The sequence below is a fragment of the Paramisgurnus dabryanus genome, chromosome 4, assembly GCF_030506205.2.
Source record: "Paramisgurnus dabryanus chromosome 4, PD_genome_1.1, whole genome shotgun sequence".
In the NCBI taxonomy this organism is placed as follows: domain Eukaryota; kingdom Metazoa; phylum Chordata; class Actinopteri; order Cypriniformes; family Cobitidae; genus Paramisgurnus; species Paramisgurnus dabryanus.
Window position 1 is genome coordinate 45036943 of NC_133340.1, and position 24634 is coordinate 45061576.

At 38.8% G+C, this 24634-nt stretch overlaps 1 protein-coding gene across 1 annotated transcript in view; it reads left to right on the plus strand.

Moving 5' to 3' along the window:
- lrata (lecithin retinol acyltransferase a) overlaps positions 1–15683 on the plus strand; it is a 41071-nt gene extending 25388 nt beyond the window's left edge. The window contains exon 3 of the transcript XR_010527746.2: positions 15672–15683. The gene's annotated coding sequence lies outside the window, so the exon portion shown is untranslated. The remainder of the gene's footprint in view (positions 1–15671) is intronic.
- The last annotated feature ends 8951 nt before the right edge of the window (positions 15684–24634 follow it).

Consider the following 24634-nt stretch of genomic DNA (forward strand, 5'->3'; position numbering starts at 1 on the left):
AATAAGATTTTGTTTGGAGTTAATTCTCACCTATTATTCTTAACCAGTCTGTTTTCCATGTTCTGCACTGCTTGTCATAATTTGGTTGCCAATCGCCACCACCATTTCAAAAATGCAGTAGCAGCCATTTTGAAAAGTACAGTATTCAGTTTTTTTGCTACTACTTTTGCAGTGTTTCTTGAATTGTTACACAATTTGGCTCAAATTTTCTTTGGACGGAGCCGCAGAGAAATGACCGGACAGAATTTTGATTTTTATCTTTGTTCAAAAGTTATAAATGCGTACATTTATCGATGTCGACCCAAAATTCGTTCTGAGTCATTATCTCGGTCATTCTTTGATCAATTGAAATGAAACTTGGTACCCTTCATAAGGACCATGAACTGGGGTACCATGCCAAATTTGAGGACAGCGCCACCTATGGGTCATGAGATATGAAAAATGGCTATTTTTGCCCATAACTATTGAAATGTTTGATAGAAAATTATGATCTTGGTGTCTATGGATTCCTTGGCTCATGACAAATCTGTCGATATATATTATGCCAGAAATTACCAAACCGCCTGTACACTATTTTGAATTTTGTTTTAAATTGGGATAACTATTATTCTATATAATGTATCGGCACAAAAATCGGTAGGAAGCATTGGTATGATGTCCTAAAGGTACCTGGGAAATCTGAAGACAGCGCCACCTAGGGTTCATAAACTATATAAAACAGCCCATAACTTCTGAAAACTTTGTCTGATATTCATTTTCTTTGTGAATTTTTATTCACTGGTTTATGTCGATTGCAACGATATCTCATTTGTCAGTTTTCAACATTCTGTTCATGTCTTATTTCATAGCATATGTGAAGTAGTTTTTTCGCTACTACTTTTGCAAATTAAGTCTTTTTTATGCCAGGCTCTGCTCACATAAACTTTGGAGCAATCCGCACAGAAATGACCAAACACATTTTTGATATTCTCTGCCATTCCCGAGAAATACCTGTCCAAAGTTGACTGTCCCTGTGACATTGTCTCATTAAAATTATTATGACTGTATTATAACATGTTGTGCATTCCTATACAACATGTTTTTCTTGACTTTAACTTTAACTGTTCTCACTTAAACTATCTGATTCTCATATAAATTGTAATTTTGTTATTTCTGCTCTGCAATGTCATGTCTGCACCTTCCTTGATTGTGCCATTTGAATGTTTGCAGCTCTGAAAACCTTGGCTGGCTACACTGCCTGTGTAGCGCAGTCTATTAAACGCATGCATCAAAACTCAGAGGTTGAGGGTTCGAATCCCGTCTGATGCATGTGTTATGTTTTTCTATTAATATTTGTTTTGAGTTTATTCTCACCTATTATTCTCAACCAGTCTGTTTTCCATGTTCTGCACGGCTTGCAGTAATTTGGTGGCCAAGCATCATCACCAGTTCAAATATGCAGTAGCGGCCATTTTGAAAAGTACAGTATTCAGTTTTTTTGCTACTACTTTTGCAGTGTTTGTTGAATTGTTACACAATTTGGCTCAGATTATCTTTGGACCGAGCCACATAGAAATGACCAAACATAATTTTGATATTTATCTTTGTTCAAAAGTAATACATTTGTCAACAGGAATAACTTTTAAACCATTTAATCAACTAAACTTCTATGGAGAATATTTGATGGGGAAATCTATGCCTTCCCAGTAGCTCAACCAAATGCGTGATGGGCATGAAATCCAGAGGTTGCGGGTTCAAATCCACCATACGGCGGCAATCAAAATGGTTGACAAATTTGTGTCATGTAGAGTCAAATGTTCGAACAGGTTTGACTACCTACAGGGGTTTTAAAAAATATTCTCTTCTTGAGAAAAATCTCTCCAAACTTGAACATACACATTGTCACTTCAGCAATCTAACTTAAGCAGCTGTCTGTATGTATGTCTCCCCTGTAGCTCAACCAGATGAGTGACAGGCATGACACCTGGAGATCATGGGTTCAAATCCTGGCTAGGGCTGCAATTGAAGTCTCTTACTTTAGAGTCAAAAGCTTCAATTCATTATTTGTATTTTACTTTATTATTTTAAGAGGTATTATTTCGTTTGTGCTCTTTTGGTTTAAGTCTCATGTGTAACATGTATGATGCTTTAGTGGTTCAATTGTTTTTTAGGTCAGCATTGGACTAATCGGTCCTTCTTTCAACATGCACATAAATATTATACTTCAAAAAAAAAATTTTTTCATTATGTTCATTCTCATCTCTGAGTCCTGTGTGCTGATAGTTCCCATACATATCTGCTACATTGCATTCTTCAATTGCATGTCCTTTCAGCTTCGTTGCGTGTTGCAGGACCATTGTTGCTTGGCCCCGTATCGCTGTCTACAGCTATATTTAGGGGTCAAGCACCGAAGGTGCTGAGACACCTATTGTAATTGTTAGTATTATTAGGGGTCAAGCACCGAAGGTGCTGAGACACCTATTGTAATTGTTAGTATTATTAATATTATTAGGGGTCAAGCACCGAAGGTGCTGAGACACCTATTGGAATTGTACTTTTTTCTTCTTCTTAGCCATTGGTGTCTATGGCAGCCCTATGAACCGTATGTAGGAAAATGATGAAATTTGGCACAGTTGTAGTGGTGGTCATAAATAGTCATTTGGCCAAAAATGGGGTCTCTAGCAGTAACTCTATAGCGCCACCATCATCTCAAAAATTCAATGTTCAAATGGTTATAACTCATGATCCATTTGCTCTATGAAAATTCTACTTAGTACACGTGATTGCTCTCCTCATGCTTATTGTTTTTAATACCTTACAGTAAGACTCCACCCATTACAGTAGCGGCCATTTTGAAATGTACCGTATTTCGTTTTTTCGCTACTCCTCCTTCAAATTTGGTTCAATTCTTATGAGATTTGGCACATGTGATCTTTGGAGTGAGCCGCATAGAAATGACTGAACAGAATTTTGATATTTTTCTTTATTTAAAAGTAATTAATGCGTGAACTTAACGAGATTGACGCAAAATTGGTTCTGAAGCTGTATCTCGGTCATTTTTTGATCAATCGAGATGAAATTTGGTACGCTTCATGTCGACCATGAAATGGGGGTCCATGCCAAATTTGGTGACAGCGCCACCTATGGGTCATGAGATAGTAAAAAAGGCTATTTTTGCGCATAACTTCTGAATCGTTTGTCAGAAAATTATGATCTTGGTGTCTACGGATTCCTTACCTCATGCCGCATCTGTCGATGTGTATTATGCCAGGTTTGACCGAACCGCCTGTCCGCCATTTTGAAATTTGTCATAAATTGTTATAACTTTTGAAGTATTGGATATATTGGCGCAAAAATCGATAGGAAGCTTTGGCATGATGTCCTGATTGTATCTGGGAAGTCAGAATACAGCGCCACCTAGGGGTTATAAACTATAACAGTTCTTATAGAACTGCTCATAACTTCTGAATACTTTGTCGGATATTAATTTTCTTTGTGAAATTGTATTCACTGGTTTATGCCGATTGCAACGATACCTCGTTTCTCATTTTCCATCATTCTGTTCATGTGTTATTGTAAGGCATATGGTAAATGATTTTTTCGCTACTCCTTTTACAAATTTTGTTTATTTTATGCCAGGTTCTGCTCGTATAATGTTTGGAGCAATCCGCACAGAAATGACTGAACAGATTTTTCTTGCACCTAGGAATTTTTTTGAGAAAAACCTCTGTAAAGTTGATCGTCCCTGTGATGTTGTCTATTTGTCATAGTTAATTACTTTATATTACATTTTATAGCGTTACTCTACGGAATGTTCTTCTTGTCTTCAATCTCACTTGAGCTTTTTGATTCTCATATACATTGTATTTCTGTGATTTCTGCTCTGCGGTGTCATTTCTACATCTTTGGTGATTGGCATATGTCAATGCTTGCATTTCTGTAATCTCTTTCCTGCTGCCCCTTGAGCTGTGTCTGCTGAGTGGCGCATCCACTAAGTCGTATGCATAGAGATCCTGAGTTCATGGGTTCGAATCCCACCTGAGGCAGGTGTTAATTTCTTCTATTAAAGTTTTGTTCTTTCCCACCTATTCTTCTTGACCTGTCTGTAGTTCACATATGTTCTATTTTTGCCATGTTTTCTGTTGCTGCTCTGCACTGCGGTGGTTCTGCTCTGTCATTGCAACGCTTTGGGTACTTGCTGCGCTTTGTGTTCTTGATGCACCTTGGGTGGTCAGTGAGCATTGGGTGATTGATACCTTCTATGTTGCTTGCTGTGCTTTGGGTGCTCATTGCGCTAAAGGTGCTTGGCCCCGAATCGCTGCTTGCAGCTATATTTATTATTATTATTATTCTGCTTCTTCTTCTTCTTCTTAGCCATAGGCGTCTATGGCAGCCCTATGAACCGTACATAGGAAAATGATGAAATTTGGCACAGTTGTAGTGGTGGTCTTAAAAAGTCATGTGACCAAAAATGGGGTCTCTAGTACTAACTCTATAGCGCCACCAGCAGTTCAAAAATTCAATGTTCAAAGGGTTATAACTTCTGATCCGCTTGATCTATGAAAATTCTACTTAGTACACGTGATTGCTCTCCTCATGCTTGTTGATTTTAATACCTTACAGTAAAACTCCACCCATTACAGTAGCGGCCATTTTGAAATGTACAGTATTCCATTTTTTCGCTACTCCTCCTTCAAATGTTGTTCAATTCTTATGAGATTTGGCACAGATGATCTTTGGAGTAAGCCGCATAGAAATGACTGAACAGAATTTTGATATTTATCTTTGTTCAAAAGTAATAAATGCGCAAACTTAACGAGGTTGACGCAAAAATGGTTCTGAAGCTGTAGCTCAGTCATTCTTTGATCAATTGAAATGAAATTTGGTAGACTTCATGTGGACCATGAACTTGGGGTCCATGCCAAATTTGGTGACAGCGCCACCTATGGGTCATGAGATAATAAAATAGGCTATTTTTGCCCATAACTTCTGAACTGTTTGTCAGAAAATTATGATCTTGATGTCTATGGATTGCTTACCTCATGCCGCATCTGTCGATGTGTATTATGCCGGGTTTGACCGAACCGCCTGTCCGCCATTTTGAAATTTCACATAATTTGTTATATTTTTGGAAATATTGGACATATCCGCGCAAAAATTAATAAGGAGCTTCGACATGATGTCCTGAAGGTACCTGGGAAGTCAGAGTACAGCGCCACCTAGGGGTTATAAACTATAACAGTTCTTATGGAACTGCTTATAACTTCTGAATACTTTGTCTGATATTATATTTTTGCCATCTTTACTGTTGTTGCTCCGCACTGCAGTGGTTCTGCTCTGCATTTGCTTTGCTTCGGGTTCGGGCTCTGTATTGCGCGCTTTCTGCGCTTTGCGCATATGCTGCGTCGTGCCGTTTTTGCTGTGCTTTGGGTGCTCATTGCGCCGAAGGTGCTTGACCCCGTATCGCTGCTTGCAGCTATATTGGTCATTGTTTCTGTTAGTAAATTTTTCTTCTTCCCCAATGGGAGTCTATGGCAGCCCTATGAACCGTATGTAGGAAAATGATGAAATTTGGCACAGTTGTAGTGGTGGTTATAAATTGTCATGTGACCAAAAATGGGGTCTCTAGTACTAACTCTATAGCGCCACCAGCAGTGCAAAAATTCAATGTTCAAATGGTTATAACTTCTGATCCGCTTGATCTATGAAAATTCTACTTAGTACACGTGATTGCTCTCCTCATGCTTGTTGTTTTTAATACATTACAGTAAAACTCCACCCATTACAGTAGTGTCCATTTTGAAATGTACAGTATTTCATTTTTTCGCTACTCCTCCTTCAAATGTGATTCAATTCTTATGAGATTTGGCACAGATGATCTTTGGAGTAAGCCGCATAGAAATGACTGAACAGAATTTTGATATTTATCTTTGTTTAAAAGTAATAAATGCGCAAACTTAACGAGGTTGACGCAAAAATGGTTCTGAAGCTGTAGCTCAGTCATTCTTTGATCAATTGAAATGAAATTTGGTACACTACATGTGGACCATGAACTTGGGGTCCATGCCAAATTTGGTGACAGCGCCACCTATGGGTCATGAGATAATAAAATAGGCTATTTTTGCCCATAACTTCTGAACTGTTTGTCAGAAAATTATGATCTTGATGTCTATGGATTGCTTACCTCATGCCGCATCTGTCGATGTGTATTATGCCGGGTTTGACCGAACCGCCTGTCCGCCATTTTGAAATTTCACATAATTTGTTATATTTTTTGAACTATTGGACATATCTGCGCAAAAATTGGTAAGGAGCTTCGACATGATGTCCTAAAGGTACGTGGAAAGTCAGAGCACAGCGCCACCTAGGGGTTATAAACTATAACAATTCTTATTGATATTATACTGTTATCTCTTTTCTGCTGCCCAATGAACTGTGTCAACTGAGTGGCGCATCTAATTAACCACATGCATTGAGAATCTGAGTTCCTGGGTTCGAATCCCACCTGAGTCATGACGTTTTGTTCTTCCTCATCAATTCTTCTCAACCTGTCTGTAGTTCACATGTGTTCTATTTTTCCATGTTTGCTGTTGTTGCTCTGCATTGTGGTGGTTCTTGCTGTTCTTTGTGAGCTTGCTGTGCTTTGTGAGCTTGCTGTGCTTTGTGAGCTTGCTGTGCTTTGTGAGCTTGCTGTGCTTTGTGAGCTTGCTGTGCTTTGTGTGCCTGCTGTGATTTGTGTAATTGCTGTGCTTTGTGTGCTTGCTGTGCTTTGTGTGCTTGCTGTGCTTTGTGTGCTTGCTCTTAATTTTGAGCTTGCTGTGCTTTGGTGTGCTTGCTGTGCCTTGTGTGCTTGCTGTGCTTTGTGTGCTTGCTGTGCTTTGTGAGCTTGCTATGCTTTGTGTGCTTGCTGTGCTTTGTGTGCTTGTTGTGCTTGCTGTGCTTTGTGTGCTTGCTGTGCTTTGTGAGCTTGCTGTGCTTTGTGAGCCTGCTGTGCTTTGTGTGCCTGCTGTGATTTGTGTAATTGCTGTGCTTTGTGTGCTTGCTGTGCATTGTGAGCTTGCTGTGCTTTGTTTGCTTGCTGTGCTGTGTGTGCATTGCGCCGAAGGTGCTTGACCCCGTGTTGCTGCTTGCAGCTATATTTATTATTATTATTATTTTTCCCCAATGGGAGTCTATGGCAGCCCTATGAACCGTACATAGGAAAATGATGAAATTTGGCACAGATGTAGAGGTGGTCATAAATAGTCATGTGACCAAAAATGGGGTCTTTAGCAGTAACTCTATAGCGCCACCAGTAGTCCAAAAATTCAATGTTCAAACTGTTATAATTGGTGAACCATTTGATCTATGAAAATTCTGCTTAGTACACGTGATTGCTCTCATCCCGCTTATTGAATTTGATACTTTACAGTAAGACTCCACCCATTACAGTAGCGGCCATTTTGAAATGTACAGTATTTCGTTTTTTCGCTACTCCTCCTTCAAATGTGGTTCAATTCTTATGAAATTTGGCACAGATGATCTTTGGAGTGAGCCGCATAGAAATGACCGAACAGAATTTTGATATTTATCTTTGTTCAAAAGTAATAAATGCGCAAACTTAACGAGGTTGACGCAAAAATGGTTCTGAAGCTGTAGCTCAGTCATTCTTTGATCAATTGAAATGAAATTTGGTACACTTCATGTGGACCATGATCTTGGGGTCCATGCCAAATTTGGTGACAGCGCCACCTATGGGTCATGAGATAATAAAATAGGCTATTTTTGCCCATAACTTCTGAACTGTTTGTCAGAAAATTATGATCTTGATGTCTATGGATTGCTTACCTCATGCCGCATCTGTTGATGTGAATTATGCCAGGTTTGACTGAACCGCCTGTCCGCCATTTTGAAATTTGACATAAATTGTTATATTTTTTGAACTATTGGACATATCTGCGCAAAAATTGATAAGGAGCTTTGACATGATATCCTGAAGGTACCTGAGAAGTCAGAGTACAGCGCCACCTAGGGTTTATAAACTAATTTGACATATGTTAATCCTTGTAGCTTTCTAATCTCTTTTCTGCTGCCTCATGAGCTGTGTCATCTGAGTGGCGCATCAAGTTAATCATATGTATTGAGATTCTGAGTTCCTGGGTTCGAAACCCACCTGAGTCAGGTATTTTGTTCTTCCTCATCAGTTCTTCTCAACCTGTCTGTAGTTCAAATGTGTTCTATTTTTCCATGTTTGCTGTTGTTGCTCTGCATTGTGGGGGTTCTTGCTGTGCTTTCTGTGCTTTGTGTGCTTGCTGTGCTTTGGGAGTTTGCTGTGCTTTGTGTGCTGGTTGTGCTTTGTGAGCTTGCTGTGCTTTGTGAGTTTGCTGTGCTTGCTGTGCTTTGTGTGCTTGCAGTGCTTTTTTTGTTGCTATGCTTTGTGTGCTTGCTGTGCTTTGTGTGCTTACTGTGCTTTGTGTGCTTGCTGTGCTTTGTGAGCTTGCTGAGCTTTGTGAGCTTGCTGTGCTTTGTGAGCTTGCTGTGCTTTGTGAGCTTGCTGTGCTTTGTGTGCTTGCTGTGCTTTGTGAGCTTGCTGTGCTTTGTGAGCTTGCTGTGCTTTGTGTGCTTGCTGTGCTTTGTGAGCTTGCTATGCTTTGTGTACTTGCTGTGCTTTGTGTGCTTGCTGTGCTTTGTGTGCTTGCTGTGCTTTGTGAGCTTGCTGTGCTTTGTGTGCCTGCTGTGATTTGTGTAATTAATGTGCTTTGTGTGCTTGCTGTGCTTTTTGAGCTTGCTATGCTTTGTGTGCTTGCTGTGCTTTGTGTGCTTGCTGTGCTTTGCGTGCTTGCTGTGCTTTGGGAGCTTGCTGTGCTTTATGTGCTGGCTGTGCTTTGTGAGCTTGCTGTGCTTTGTGTGCCTGCTGTGCTTTGTGTAATTGCTGTGCTTTGTGTGCTTGGTGTGCATTGTGAGCTTGCTGTACTTTGTGTGCTTGCTGTGCTTTGTTTGCTTGCTGCGCTTTGTGAGCTTGCTGTGCATTGTGTGCCCGCTGTGATTTGTGTAATTGCTGTGCTTTGTGTGCTTGCTGTGCTTTATGTGCCTGCTGTGCTTTGTGTGCTTGCTGTGCTTTGTGAGCTTGCTGTGCTTTGTGTGCCTGCTGTGATTTGTGTAATTGCTCTGCTTTGTGAGCTTGCCGTGCTTTGTGTGCTTGCTGTGCTGTGTTCATTGCGCCGAAGGTGCTTGACCCCGTGTTGCTGCTTGCAGCTATATTTATTATTATTATTATTATTATTATTATATTTCTTCTTCCCCAATGGGAGTCTATGGCAGCCCTATGAACCGTACATAGGAAAATGAAAAAAATTTGCCACACTTGTAGTGGTGGTCCTAAATAGTTATGTGACCAAATATGGGGTCTCTAGCATTAACTCTATAGCGCCACCAACACTTCAAAAATTCAATATTCAAATGGTTATAACTCTAGAATAATTTGATCAACAAAAATTCTACTTAGTACATCTGATTGCTCTCCTCACGCTCATTACAATGAACACCTTACATTAAGACTCCACCCATTACAGTAGCGGCCATTTTGAAAAGTACAGTATTTTGTTTTTTCGCTACTACTTTTGCAGCGTTCATTGCATTGTTACGCAATTTGGCACAGATAATCTTTGGACCGAGGTGCATAGAAATGACCGAACAGAATTTTGATTTTTATCTTTGTTCAAAAGTTATAAATGCGTACATTTATCGATGTCGACCCAAAATTCGTTCTGAGTCATTATCTCGGTCATTCTTTGATCAATTGAAATAAAACTTGGTACCCTTCATAAGGACCATGAACTGGGGTACCATGTCAAATTTGAGGACAGCGCCACCTATGGGTCATGAGATATGAAAAATGGCTATTTTTGCCCATAACTTTTGAAATGTTTGATAGAAAATTATGCTTTTGGTGTCTATGGATTCCTTGGCTCATGACAAATCTGTCGATATATATTATGCCAGAAATTACCAAACCGCCTGTCCACCATTTTGAATTTTGTCATATATTGTGATAACTATTATTCGATATAATGTATCGGCACAAAAATCGGTAGGGAGCATCGGTATGATGTCCTAAAGGTACCTGGGAAATCTGAAGACAGCGCCACCTAGGGTTCATAAACTATATAAAACAGCCCATAACTTCTGAAAACTTTGTCTGATATTCATTTTCTTTGTGAATTTTTATTCACTGGTTTATGTCGATTGCAACGATATCTCATTTGTCAGTTTTCAACATTCTGTTCATGTCTTATTTCATAGCATATGTGAAGTAGTTTTTTCGCTACTACTTTTGCAAATTAAGTCTTTTTTATGCCAGGCTCTGCTCACATAAACTTTGGAGCAATCCGCACAGAAATGACCAAACACATTTTTGATATTCTCTGCCATTCCCGAGAAATACCTGTCCAAAGTTGACTGTCCCTGTGACATTGTCTCATTAAAATTATTATGACTGTATTATAACATGTTGTGCATTCCTATACAACATGTTTTTCTTGACTTTAACTTTAACTGTTCTCACTTAAACTATCTGATTCTCATATAAATTGTAATTTTGTTATTTCTGCTCTGCAATGTCATGTCTGCACCTTCCTTGATTGTGCCATTTGAATGTTTGCAGCTCTGAAAACCTTGGCTGGCTACACTGCCTGTGTAGCGCAGTCTATTAAACGCATGCATCAAAACTCAGAGGTTGAGGGTTCGAATCCCGTCTGATGCATGTGTTATGTTTTTCTATTAATATTTGTTTTGAGTTTATTCTCACCTATTATTCTCAACCAGTCTGTTTTCCATGTTCTGCACGGCTTGCAGTAATTTGGTGGCCAAGCATCATCACCAGTTCAAATATGCAGTAGCGGCCATTTTGAAAAGTACAGTATTCAGTTTTTTTGCTATTACTTTTGCAGTGTTTGTTGAATTGTTACACAATTTGGCTCAGATTATCTTTGGACCGAGCCACATAGAAATGACCAAACATAATTTTGATATTTATCTTTGTTCAAAAGTAATACATTTGTCAACAGGAATAACTTTTAAACCATTTAATCAACTAAACTTCTATGGAGAATATTTGATGGGGTAATCTATGCCTTCCCAGTAGCTCAACCAAATGCGTGATGGGCATGAAATCCAGAGGTTGCGGGTTCAAATCCACCATACGGCGGCAATCAAAATGGTTGACAAATTTGTGTCATGTAGAGTCAAATGTTCGAACAGGTTTGACTACCTACAGGGGTTTTAAAAAATATTCTCTTCTTGAGAAAAATCTCTCCAAACTTGAACATACACATTGTCACTTCAGCAATCTAACTTAAGCAGCTGTCTGTTTGTATGTCTCCCCTGTAGCTCAACCAGATGAGTGACAGGCATGACACCTGGAGATCATGGGTTCAAATCCTGGCTAGGGCAGCAATTGAAGTCTCTTACTTTAGAGTCAAAAGCTTCAATTCATTATTTGTATTTTACTTTATTATTTTAAGAGGTATTATTTCGTTTGTGCTCTTTTGGTTTAAGTCTCATGTGTAACATGTATGATGCTTTAGTGGTTCAATTGTTTTTTTAGGTCAGCATTGGACTAATCGGTCCTTCTTTCAACATGCACATAAATATTATACTTCAAAAAAAAAATTTTTTCATTATGTTCATTCTCATCTCTGAGTCCTGTGTGCTGATAGTTCCCATACATATCTGCTACATTGCATTCTTCAATTGCATGTCCTTTCAGCTTCGTTGCGTGTTGCAGGACCATTGTTGCTTGGCCCCGTATCGCTGTCTACAGCTATATTTTAGAGTGTAACTATTAGCTTGGACTTCTAAAATCAGGGCATAGGTTTGACATATTCTGTATACAGCCACAGAAAAAAATCCACTCTTATTTTGCATTTGATCATGTTACTACATAATCTAGGTCAGGCAAAGGCACAAAGGTTGTCAGAACTCAACACAGGATGGTTCAGTGACCTGAGATTTTAACCTTTGTGCTTTTTGTGATTTTAAACATTTGCCTGGATTTGCAAACAAAATGCTAACACTTCGTAAGTCTTCAAAATGACATCTATGAAATATGCTGGAAAAGCTGGTCTTAAATTTTATGAATGTGCACCAAAAGGCTTAAAATGTTAAAGTGCTTTAAGATCTCAGGACATCTGCCATTGCCCACAGCAGAACTGTAACCCTAGAATGAGCATTATAAAGACAGATAAAATAAAGATGCCTAAAAGGTTCTTTGTCAGGCTGTATAGTTTTATTAAGAGACTTGAACACCCACAGAACCTTTCTGTTACACAATGATTCTATATAAAGTAAAAAAGTTCTACAGACTATGAAAAGGTATAAAGAAATGATTATTTTAAAGTTGCCATGAAACAGAAGTGCCGATTGCTTATTTTGCCAGTGGTGAAGTATATCCGAGTGATTAAGCGTTCTGAAATGAAATAATGCCAGGTTGGATTTGAATTTGTTCATAGAGATCTGACTGAATCGTTTGAAGTTGGGTCGTGTTGCTAATTGCTCCAGCACCCCGCCCACCTGCCATACCATATGACTGGAAGTAAAGAGAGATCGTTTTGAGGAGGGGAGGAGATTTGCGTTTTTGATTAAAGATTATAAGGGCACATGATTTTTTTTAAAGGGGTCATATTATAGGGCTAAAAAGCACATTACTTTGTGTATTTGGTGTAATACAATGTGTTAGTGTGGTTTATGGTTAAAAAAATCATTATTTTCCACATACCATACATTTTTTTAGCACCTCTAGTCCCGCCCATCTGTGACAAGTCGTTTGGTACAAAGCTCATCGTTGTGAGAAAGCGCGGTGTCAACGGGTGTCAACTGATTGGCCAGCTATCCAGTGCGTTGTGATTGGCCGAATACCTCAGTAACGTAATCGGAAATATGATGCTCCTAGCCAAGTTTTGGAAGATGAGCTCCCAAAACAATAGTGAAAGCCACGAGATACTATCGTATTTACTACTACCTTATCAACATGAGCCTGAATCGGACCCAGAAAACACGGATGGCTAAGCTAATCGATCAACTTTCCAGCGCGATGTGAGCAGAACGTAACAGATGGTAAGGTAAGGATACTAAAACATAAACCATGTTTGCATTTGTGAACGTAGAAACAACAAACAAGCACTAATCTGCACTTCTCAAATCTCGCGTTTGGATCATCATTAGGAAATGCATGAAAACACAGGCCCGTCTCTGCAACCCCTGCTGAAAAAACCAGCAACAAACCAGCATGGACCAGCATTGGAATTATGCTGGTCTATGCTGGTTTAGCTGGTGGTCACAGCATACCAGCACCAAAACACAACATATACTGGTATGACCAGCATGGGATGCTGGTGCTAATGCTGGTTTGTTGCTGGTTTAGCTGGTGCTAATGCTGGTGCTGATGCTGGTTTAGCTGGTGTTCACTAGCAAACCAGCACCAAAACACAACATATGCTGGTCTTGCTGGTATTCTGTTTTTTTCAGCAGGGCCAAACTCGTCTTTGAATCGTCAGTGAGGAAATTTATTAAATATGAAAACATCGGCTACTTACTGGATGTCAGTGTAGTTGCAAAATTACAATTGCTCCACTTTTTGGACAAAGCCTTTGTGTACATGTAGCGGTTGTACTCCGCGATGTTTAGAAAGTAATCCTCCTTAAAATGTGCAGCACACAATCGAACATTTGGGCTGTACTGTTCTGAAACTGTGTTGTAAATAAACCCTAACCACTGTTTTCTTAATGTTTACTCTGTTGGAATGCCAACCAAAGTAGTTTTGCAACGAAACACAGCGTCTGCTTGACATGGCGGAAAAAACAATAGCCTACTACAGCGTGATTGAAAGTTACACCCTCTATCTATGCGTAGGCCTATATATGAGGGCGGTGTTATGAAAATGTTCAAACCAGTATGACGTCTAACTGCATGGGCATGTTAAACGAGCCATTTTAGGTGGCTTCACGTTGAAAAAGAATCTCTCTTTGGATTTGAAACACTAATTTTTGCAACTTTACAGATCTTTTGTGTGCACAGACATCATTTAACACTCTAAAAACAAAGGAAAACATCTGACAATTTGACCCCTTTAACTCTTTCACCGCCATTGACGAGATATCTCGTCAATTAAGAGAAAACGCTTCCCCGCCAATGTCGAGATTTTCCTTTCCGCAATACCGCTATTATCCACCAGGTGGCGCCCTTCCGCAACTTTTTAAACCCGGAAGTATTGCCCTATGGCAAGCGGCTGCATGTCCGACCGTGTCTGTTTTAAAGATCGCTCTGAATGGGATCTCTATGAAAAGTCCGTCACAAAAATGGAATTATCTCTGCTTTTTGCTCAAAATGTGGTGATTTTGCAGAAACCTACCCATATTCAAAAGCTGATTACAAAAGAACCACTGAAGGTAGGAAGAAACGTTTTTTTTTTTTTTTTGAAAGCAGAGGGTCTGTTCTTTCATTTGGTATATTGTATGTTTATATATTTATAGAAGAACATTTTCTGGAAGGCATTAAACTTTGGTGAAAATCATAAAAAACGCTGGCGCTGGCTGGCAACTTTTTTTAAAAACGCTGGCGGTGAAAGAGTTAAATAATGAAGCTCACAGATAATTTAATTGTAAAAATACCACAATATTCCAAAACAAATTACAGTTTTTCATTTTATTTTCATGGCGACTTTAAGAACCTTTGACTGAAAGGTTTATTTTTAAGAGTTTACTTGCGCTGACAGAACATTGAAGCAATTTTCGCAGATAATACTGGTTAATTACTGTAAAATTTTCAGAAAATAATGGTAACACTTTACAATAAGGTTCATTAGTTAATGTATTACCTAACATGAACAAACCATGAGCAATACATTTGTTACAGTATTTATTGATCTTTGTTCATGTTAGTTAATAGAAATAAAGCTTTTAATTGTTTGTTCATGTTAGTTCACAGTGCATTAACTAATGTTAACAAGATTTTAATAAAGTATTAGTAATTTTTGAAATTAACATTAACAAAGATTAATAAATGCTGTATAAGTGCAGTTCATTATTAGTTTATATTAACTAATGCAGTTAACTAATGTTAACTAATGAACCTTACACTGTCAGAAATAAAGGTACAAAACTGTACCTTTTCTGTCACTGGGGCTGTACCCTTTCAAAAAGTACAGCTTTGCACCTAAGGATTTCATTTTAGTACCTCAGAGATACATACTGGGACCAAAGAGAGCTTATTAGTACCTCAAAAACATATTAGTATACAAAGGTACATATTGGTACTAAATGTTTACATATCTGTACCTAATGGTCCATACAATTACCTTCTTAAAGGGTGCTGTCCCACTGACAGCTAGGGTACATTTTGACTTCTTTCTAACAATGTAGGTCCTAAAGGTACGTTAATCTACCCAAAACTGTATTCTGTCTTTTATTTATGTTCTCACTCTTTGTTCTGCTCCCGTGTTGTGTGGTTTATCGTGTCGTTCATCGTGTCGTTCTGTGTGGATTACGTACCCCAGTTGGATTGTTTATTGTCGTCGTCTTCATGTGGATGTTCCCGTGTACAGTCTGGATTTTCACCACTGCTCACCACTCCACCACACCGCACTCAATAAACATCTTCACCAACTAACCACCGTAGTCTTCGCCACCATTGCCACTGTAATAACTTGAAGTAGACAGATGTATTCAAGCTGAAGGATTTTACTCAGGAAGAACCAGCAACCAACAATACACATACATGGCACAGGCTCACAGGTGAATTAAATCTAGCATTAACATCTTATTTGCCATATTTAAACCAAGTCAAAGTGCAAATGGTTGCCCCCTACAGGTCAACCATAAAACATAGCTCAGTCTATAACATCTCCTTCCCCCCAAGTTTACAATATTTCTTCATAATCACAATACAATAAACTTCAAACAGCAATCATGTTACAATATAATTAACACACATTTTAAATCTTTTTTTTTACTTCAGTTCATACTCTTTTAAATGACCAGGCAATTTCCTGGTTCTCTGTGTCCGTCTCACAACAGGGCTAAAGGATTTTGTCATTGATTCAGTGGTTATCTCACTCGATTGAGCAGAATCCTCAATTACTTCAAGGGGATTCGTCTCACTAGAAATGTCCTCAATCTCTGTTTCATTAGTCTCTTTAGCCACTACAGGAGCTGAGCTATCAGATACATCCAAATCAGGATATTTACAGTCCATAACTTCCTCTGAAACGTTCACAAGTAATTTCTGTCGGGCATGAATTTGATCCACATGTCTTCTGACCACTCTCCCATCACCCAGCATTACTTTATAAGAAAGTGGTCCAGTCACAGTCTCAATATGTCCTGGAATCCATGTTGGTCCATAAGTAAAATTACGAACAAGTACTGGATCTCCGACACCAAAGCAACGTTCATGCGCCTTTTTGTCATGATGGACTTTTTGCTTTTGTTGCTGTTCCTGAATCTTACCCCTTAAATCAGGATGTATGAAGTCCAAAGAACATCGCAATTTCCGTCCATGCAACAGTTTAGCTGGAGAAAGTCCTGTGGTGGTCTGAGGAGTTATCCTGTAACTGAATATCACTCGAGCCAATTTAGTTGCCATTGTTCCTTCAACACATTTTTTTAACATGCCTTTAACAATTTGTACAGCCCGTTCCACTAACCCATTGCTGGAAGCATGATAGGGTGCAGAGGTAACATGTCGTACTCCATTTTTTTTCAAGAACTCTTTGAATTCAGCACTCACTAAACACGTAGCATTATCTGATACAATCAGTTCAGGTAGCCCATGGTTGCTGAAGCTAGTACGCAAACATTCAGTGGTTGCAGCAGATGTAGCGGAGTTCACAGGATATACATCCATCCATTTCGAATGTGCATCAATCAAGACCAAGAACATTTTTACCATGAAGGGTCCTGCATAATCCACATGCAATCTTTGCCATGGTTTTTCTGGCCAATTCCAAGGATGCAGTGGAGCTACAGCGGGAACGTTTCTATGTTCTTGACAGATATGACAGGTTTTAACTAACCTTTCCACATCCTGGTCCAACTTAGGCCACCACACATAACTTCGGGCTAACGCTTTCATCCTAGACACTCCGGGATGACACTGATGCAACTGGTTCAGTACTTCTGATCTACCCACACTGGGAATGATTACGCGAGCCCCCCAAAGCACACAACCATCCTGTACACTTAGTTCATCTTTTCTTGCTGTGAATGGGTCAAACTCTGCTCCTATTAATTTTTGCAAGAATCCTCATTGCACCATTTCTCTCACTCTGGATAATACCGGATCTTTCTTTGTCCAACTTCTCACCTGTTTTGCTGTAATCAACGTTATGTCTGCATTCTCCAGCATCAGTACTCTTTCCTCCTTTTCAGGGACAGATTCTGTTGGCAAGGGTAAGCGACTTGGAGCATCTGCATTTGCACGATCCTTGCCAGGTTTGTAGATTATGTTGTATTCGTAGGCTCTTAATGTCACAGCCCATCGCTGAATCCTAGGAGATGACATTTGGGGAACAGATTTTAACTCGTTAAACAAAGACAACAAGGGTTTGTGATCTGTAACTACGGTGAACTTTCAACCATACAAATACTTATGGAAGCGTTGTAAGCCAATCCTTCCTTGTCCAACTGCGAATAATTCCGCTCAGCTTGATTTAATGTTCGTGACATAAATCCAATAGGTCTTTCATTACCATCTGGCATCTTATGGGAAAGAACTGCACCTAAGCCATAAGGGGAAGCATCACATGATAAAATCATAATGGACCAGAACTTGTACTGATTGGATCATTTTTTTAGACTCCACAAAGGCAGCTTCTTGTTCTCCACCCCAATGCCATTTTGCATCTTTTCGCAGCATCTTGTGCACTGGTGCTAAACAGTAGACAAATTGGGCAAAAATTTGTTATAGTAGTTTAACAGTCCCAAATAAGCCTTTAACTCAGTCACAGTCTTTGGCGAGGGGGCATTTTGAATGGCAGTCACTTTTTCGGGTACTGGATGTAGACCAGTTTCATCTACTTTATGACCCAAGAATATTACCTCTTTTTCCATGAAAGTACATTTACTTCGTTTCAAACGCAGTCCTGCTTCCTGTAACCTTTCTAATACCTTGGCCAACGTTTGAAGATGCTCCTCATCACTGCGACCAGTCATCATAATGTCATCCAGGAAGACTGCCACATAAGGAAGACCTTGCAGTATTCCCTCAATGGTCCTTTGGAAGATAGCTGGACTAGAAGAAACTCCAAAGGGTAAAACACGGTAAGTAAACAGCCCTTTATGGGTATTCACTGTGACATATTTCTTGTACTCTGCATCTAATGCAATCTGATGGTAAGCGTGACTCATATCTAGTTTGGTGAACTTCTGGCCCCCTGACAATGTTGCAAACAGATCATCTAATCGAGGGATGGGGTACTGTTCCAATTTTGAAACTCGATTTACTGTTAGCTTGTAATCACCACACAGTCGTACTGTATTACATGGATTAAAGTTTTCCGTCGCTAGACGGATTTCCGTCAATTGAAAAATTATTAAATTCACTTTTCATAAAGACGAGTCGTGTATTCACCTTTTTAAGTGGGATGTGATCAAAGCCTGGAGTGGAGCCAAATCACGTTCCTCTCTCCACTGTAAGCGCTCCACTGTAAGCGTTCTGTAACCACCACGCACCGGATCCACTCCGGGTTTTCTGGCTGTATCACGTTAAGCTGAGGTAAAACTTTATTTCAGCTAGCATGGACAAACTTATAATGCAGGAAGGCTCCGATGTTTTGGAGATCGATAAAGGTGTAAAAGACCTGGAGATTGACTTAGCGAAATGATGAAGATTGGCAAGGCTTTCAGTTCGTGGGCTAAGAAAACCAAAAAGCCAGGTAACTTGCGTGTCTTTGCACAGTATGACTAGGGGTGCTGTATTTTGGGGGTAAATGATTTCCCCCGTACGTGATCACCCGCGTCCCGTTTTTGACTGCTGATCTAACCAGTGGCTGATACAACGGGTTTGTTAAACTCGTGGGTAAACTTCATGTGGCGCCACAAGAACCAGGAGGCAGATGACATCCAAATCCTGTGAGAGCGATTCGAGGAATCATAAGAGGAGACTGCTTCCGAAATGCTCTCGCGGGACTTTGATGTCAACCACATGTCGGTTCTTGCAGTTGCATTTGCGTGTGGTCACAAAAACTTAACATTTGTACACATATTTAAGCACCACAGTTTAAAAACAAGTGATTTAAGCCATTCAAAGTCAAACAACAGTGCAAAATGCGGCCGCTGTTTCTGTGTCAGATGGGCACGCAAAGTCGCGCATTCGCTTCTCATTGTGTGAGTATTTTTGCCGCTTTATTGGCCTTAAATAAACATATGCGTCAAAAATCCAGTCTTTGCAAATATCCTCATATAAACACGGCCATTTAGGTCTTAGGAGAAAGTAAACAGCAGAAACATTGCGCACAAAATAGCACATCAGCGCTGCCTCTATTGTAACATAATAATTTGTTGATAAATGTACAGTCATTCATTTTACATCTTTCACTATGGTTACAGACATCCTGTGCTTATTGTACACGAGTTTGACTCGAGTTACTCGTTTAGGATTTATATTCATACATAACGTTACTGTATAAGAGCTGTGACTGTAAGCTGTTTTGTGAACAGAACAGACCCTGGAATATTTGTTTGTGTACTGAATAATATTATATGAAAAAGTTGTATTTGTTTACATTAGTAAATGCATTATATAACATGAACAAACAATGAAAATATAGAGTATATAAGCATTCTTGTTTATGTCATTACAGTAATTGACGGTAGTTCATGGTGCATTCACTAATGTTAACAGTTTCAACTTTGATTTAAAAAAAATATTAGTAAATGCTCAAATTAATACATTTACAATTAATTAATTAATAAAAGATTCATTAAAGGTGGTGATATTCATGTTTTCTTTTTATATAGTGAGTTATTTAGCTGTTTCGCCTTAATCTGAAATTCCCTGTAAACTACAGCTACCTATATACTACAGGAGACTTTAATATGGAATTAATGGCAAAAAAATCTCCCCTTAAAATGTTATTGGTCTCGCCTACATAAAGTGTAAGTTAAAGGAATATGACTTGGCCTGAAAAAAATTTCAGTCAGAAGAATTTTTTTCACTTTAATCCCTGACTGTATTATCAGGCTGTATTAAAACTGGCACTACAGGTGCAGCCCATTCAGAATGTTTAACAGGTTCTATGATGTTTTCTTTTAACAGGCGTTCTATTTCAACTTCTACCTTCGCTTTCATTGCATAAAGAACTGGTCTGGCTTTGAAAAATCTGGGGGTGGCTTTTTTGTCCACATAAATCTTAGCTGGTGGACCTTTCCATTGACCCAACTCCTCTTTGAACAATTCTGTATGGTTGCTAAATACGTGAGGCAAGGTTACATTTCAACCCCTTTAATCTTGTGTATGGCTTCCCATTTCATGCCCAGTTCCTCGATCCACCCTCTGCCCAATAAATTAGGTCCTGATCCAGGCACTACTACTACTGGCAATTTCTTCACTGTTCCCTGGTTTTAACGAACACTTGTGCAGAACCCAACACTGGTAAGGCTTGGCCAGTGTAAGTTTTTAACTTCAAAGAACAGGTCTTTAATTCTGGATTTTTATGTTCTTCCCATAATTTGGAAAAATTTGATCCATTCATTACAGTCACACCACAGCCTGTATCCACTTCAAAAGGTATGTTTGAATTATTTACAGCCAATGTGATAGTCAGAGGAGCAACCTTAGGAATCTCTGTCTCTTTCAAACTGTACACTGTAAAAATACCTTCTTCATCAGATTCACTTTTTTCATCTCTACTACTGACATAATGCGATCTCCGTTCTCTTCTGGCTGGAAATTGCATGCGCCTTTCTCCCCCTTGAAAGGTTGTTTCTCTGATGGAACTTTTTGATCTACATACTTTCATTATATGTCCTTGTTTCCCACATTTGTGACATTTCTCTGAAATAAATCTACACTCATTGGCCAAATGTTGCAAATTCCCACATCTGTTACATGCTCTACCTTGACTTTCTTGTTTTACTGATGTCTTGTGCACTCTCATTAAAATCGATGTTTCTGAACGTTGAGCTTGCAAATCCTTTACATCTTTATTGGCTGTTTCCAATGCTTGAGCTATTTTCAACGCCTTCTCAAACGTTAACTCGGATTCTGCCAGCAGTCTACGTTGAATATGGTCATCATTTATTCCACATATCAGTCTATCCCGCAGCATCTCTGTTAATTTTTCTCCATAATTACAATCATGAGCCAATTTCCTTAATGCTGCCACATACTCAAGAACACTTTCCCCCTCATCTCTTGATCTTGAATTGAATTTAAATCGTTGTACAATCTCACTGGGTTTTGGATTGAAATGTTCTTTAAGTAAATCCACTAATTCTCCAAAAGTTTTTGTTCCTGGTTTAACTGGACTCAATAAATTTCTCAGTAGACTGTAAGTTTGATTTCCTACAGTACTCAACAGTATAGCTTTTTGCTTGGCTGCTTCTGTAATCTCATTTGCCTCGAAGAAATTGCAAAATTTCAATATACTCTTCCCAAGACTCCGACTGACTATCAAATGGTGTGACTGTTCCTACCATGTTGGCCATCTTCTTTTCCAAAGCTCCCACTTGTACGGATCCAGCTTTTTCACCTTTTCAAAACTTCCTTTTCCTTGCTTTTATCCTCGTCGCCAAAAAGTAATAACTTGAAGTAGACAGATGTATTCAAGCTGAAGGATTTTACTCAGGAAGAACCAGCAACCAACAATACACATACATGGCACAGGCTCACAGGTGAATTAAATGTAGCATTAACATCTTCTTTGCCATATTTAAACCAAGTCAAAGTGCAAATGGTTGCCCCCTACAGGTCAACCATAAAACATAGCTCAGTCTATAACAGCCACCAACACCGGACATTTATTGCCTCAGCATTGACTCTGATTTCTCTCTCTTTGTTTATATTTTAATAAACATTGTCATTTTTCACCTGCATTTGCTTCCGCGCATTTCGTGTCATTACAGAAGAATCTGGCCAACATGGAAGCAGCAGGAGACCAACCCACCGCGACGCTTGAGGAATTTCTTCAGCGCTCCCTGGCTTGCATGGATCATCAGGACAAATTTATCGAGGATATGCAGAAGGCCGTCCATGCAATGGTGGCGAAAGTGTCCGAGCTCTCTCAGCGATCTCCACATCCCACGCTACCCACTGCGCCACCCACGCCGCCCGCACCATCTTCACCCCCAGGGGGCAGCTTTTTTCCGCCGGGAAAGAAGCCGCCCGACAGCTCTTACAGTCCAATCCTTGTCCGAGAAACTGCCCCATAGTGTTTACACTGAAAATTCAAATAAAAAAAGTGCACTGCAGTTACGCGAATAATGCAGCTATTCAGCTAAAAAATTAAGTGTGGAACACTGAACACTTGCATTTGCACTCAGTGGTAACATTTTTAAGTAGCGAAACTGAAGAGGAGCTATCAGACACAGTGCAAGTAAAGTTTGTTCCAAAGACAATCTGACAATGTCATAGTTTTCATTATTTTTTTTTTATTTTTACATTTTCTATTGAACATTACTATGAGGTACTATATGATCTAAATCCAATGTAGACTATAGCAGTTTAGCAGCAGAGGACAGTATGGATTGTAAGATTAACCACAGGGAGCTGGTTATTTCTGCCTTGTGTTAAGTGTAGTGTTGTTACACTGCTGCTATTTACTGCTGCTATAGTCAATTGGTCTGACTGGACATTTTCCTCAGGAAATGAATGAAAATCCATTTCAATTAATTTCACTGTCTTTAGAGAACTAAAGAAACCAGCTCAATTCTATTAGAAACCCATCCCACTAAGATGTAAGTGAGCTTATGTGTCATTACAATTTTTTTGATGGATGTCATTCTGTAAATATGATTACATTACAAATTCAAATCATAATGTAATTGTTATGAATGGCACAAATTGGCAGATTTTTTTATAAACACAAGCGTTTTAAAATTAAATGTTTGAAAGTGACTAGGTGACTATATTAGTAAACCCGTAAACTACAAGTACAAAATGAAAGCCAGCTGTTGTTATTTTGGTGTATCTATGTTATCGGGTCCTTCAAAAGATTTGAAAAAGGATCAGTAAAAAAAATAATTAGCATATTCGAAGTTTTTTCAATTTGCTCAATAATGAAGGAAAAAAATAGAGATAACATTGTTAAAAGGAACTTGCTGAAACACTAAATGAAAAATTATCACACAATTTTGAAAACTATTATATAATAATATATACGATTTGAAAAATACTAGAAATCACTAATGGTATTGTCTTAACAAAGCCAATAAGATGGGAATGATTAATGTTAATTTATTTTCAATGTGTTCCTGAATTGTATCTATAAAATAGGCTGGTTTATAAAACATCATAAAAAGATAACCTAGATCAGGGTTCCCCAAATCTTACCCTGAAGGGCCAGAGCACTACAGAGTTTAGCTCCAACCCTATCAAACTTAATCACCTATGATTTGCTAGTGATCACGAAGACCTTGATTAGCTTGCTCAGGTGTGTTTGATCAGGGTTGGAGCTAAACTCTGCAGTGCTCCGGCCCTCCGGGGTAATATTTGGAAAACCCTGGCCTAGATCATACTGTGATGATACATATAAACATACATACAATACATACAATCAACTGATGACAAAAAGCATGATAAAATCTCATGGCCTACAGCAGCAAAACTTGAAATGGAAAGCACTAATGCTTAGGGCATATATATGCTGTTTATTTTGATTTAACTGAGTATATCTGGCAACATAACATGGTTAGGTTGTTTTTCTACGTCATGAGCACTAATAAATTTCTACCTTATGTGAATCATAGTATGTTTGCTTGGCAGGCTTTTGTCCATTTATCTTAATGATTACATTACCTGACACTGAAACCTTCTTTTTAAATATCTATGCCATCTGCAGGACACAGCTGGTTGTATAAAAAAAAGCTCAGAAACATATTTAATTATTATGTTGTGAACTTACATCGAGAACAATAATAAACATTATCAGCCTACTTTGATGTACATTCTAAACATTAGAAATGTCATAAACTCTTCATTTGGGTGTTGTGTATACCATGTAAAATAAGTCAGCTGAGTTTCATATTTATTACCTTTAGGATTGAACAAACAGCTATTGAAACTATTTAAATAATTGTCATAAGTCACGTAAGTAATTTGCATGCATTTTATAGTAATCGCAATTCTGATTGGCCCATCCTGTTAAGCGACGAAAAAGTAACACAAGTAGGTAACAACGCAACAACACCCCTGCGCGTATTTTGACATTTTTTTTACGCTTTGTAAATACAATGTCCATATTTTCTTGAAATAACCTTTTTTTCAATACACATTTAAATTCAGAAATCAAAGCTATGTGTACTTTGCAAACAAGTTATTATTATAAGTCAAAAAGTCTTACCAAGTATTTTGGAGTATGCTTGTATGCTAAACTTGTGTAATGATGAATGATGAGCGCGCGCTGTCAATCAAGCGTAGCGCGCACAGTTGAATATGCGCATGTGAAAGCTCACAGGCAGTACTC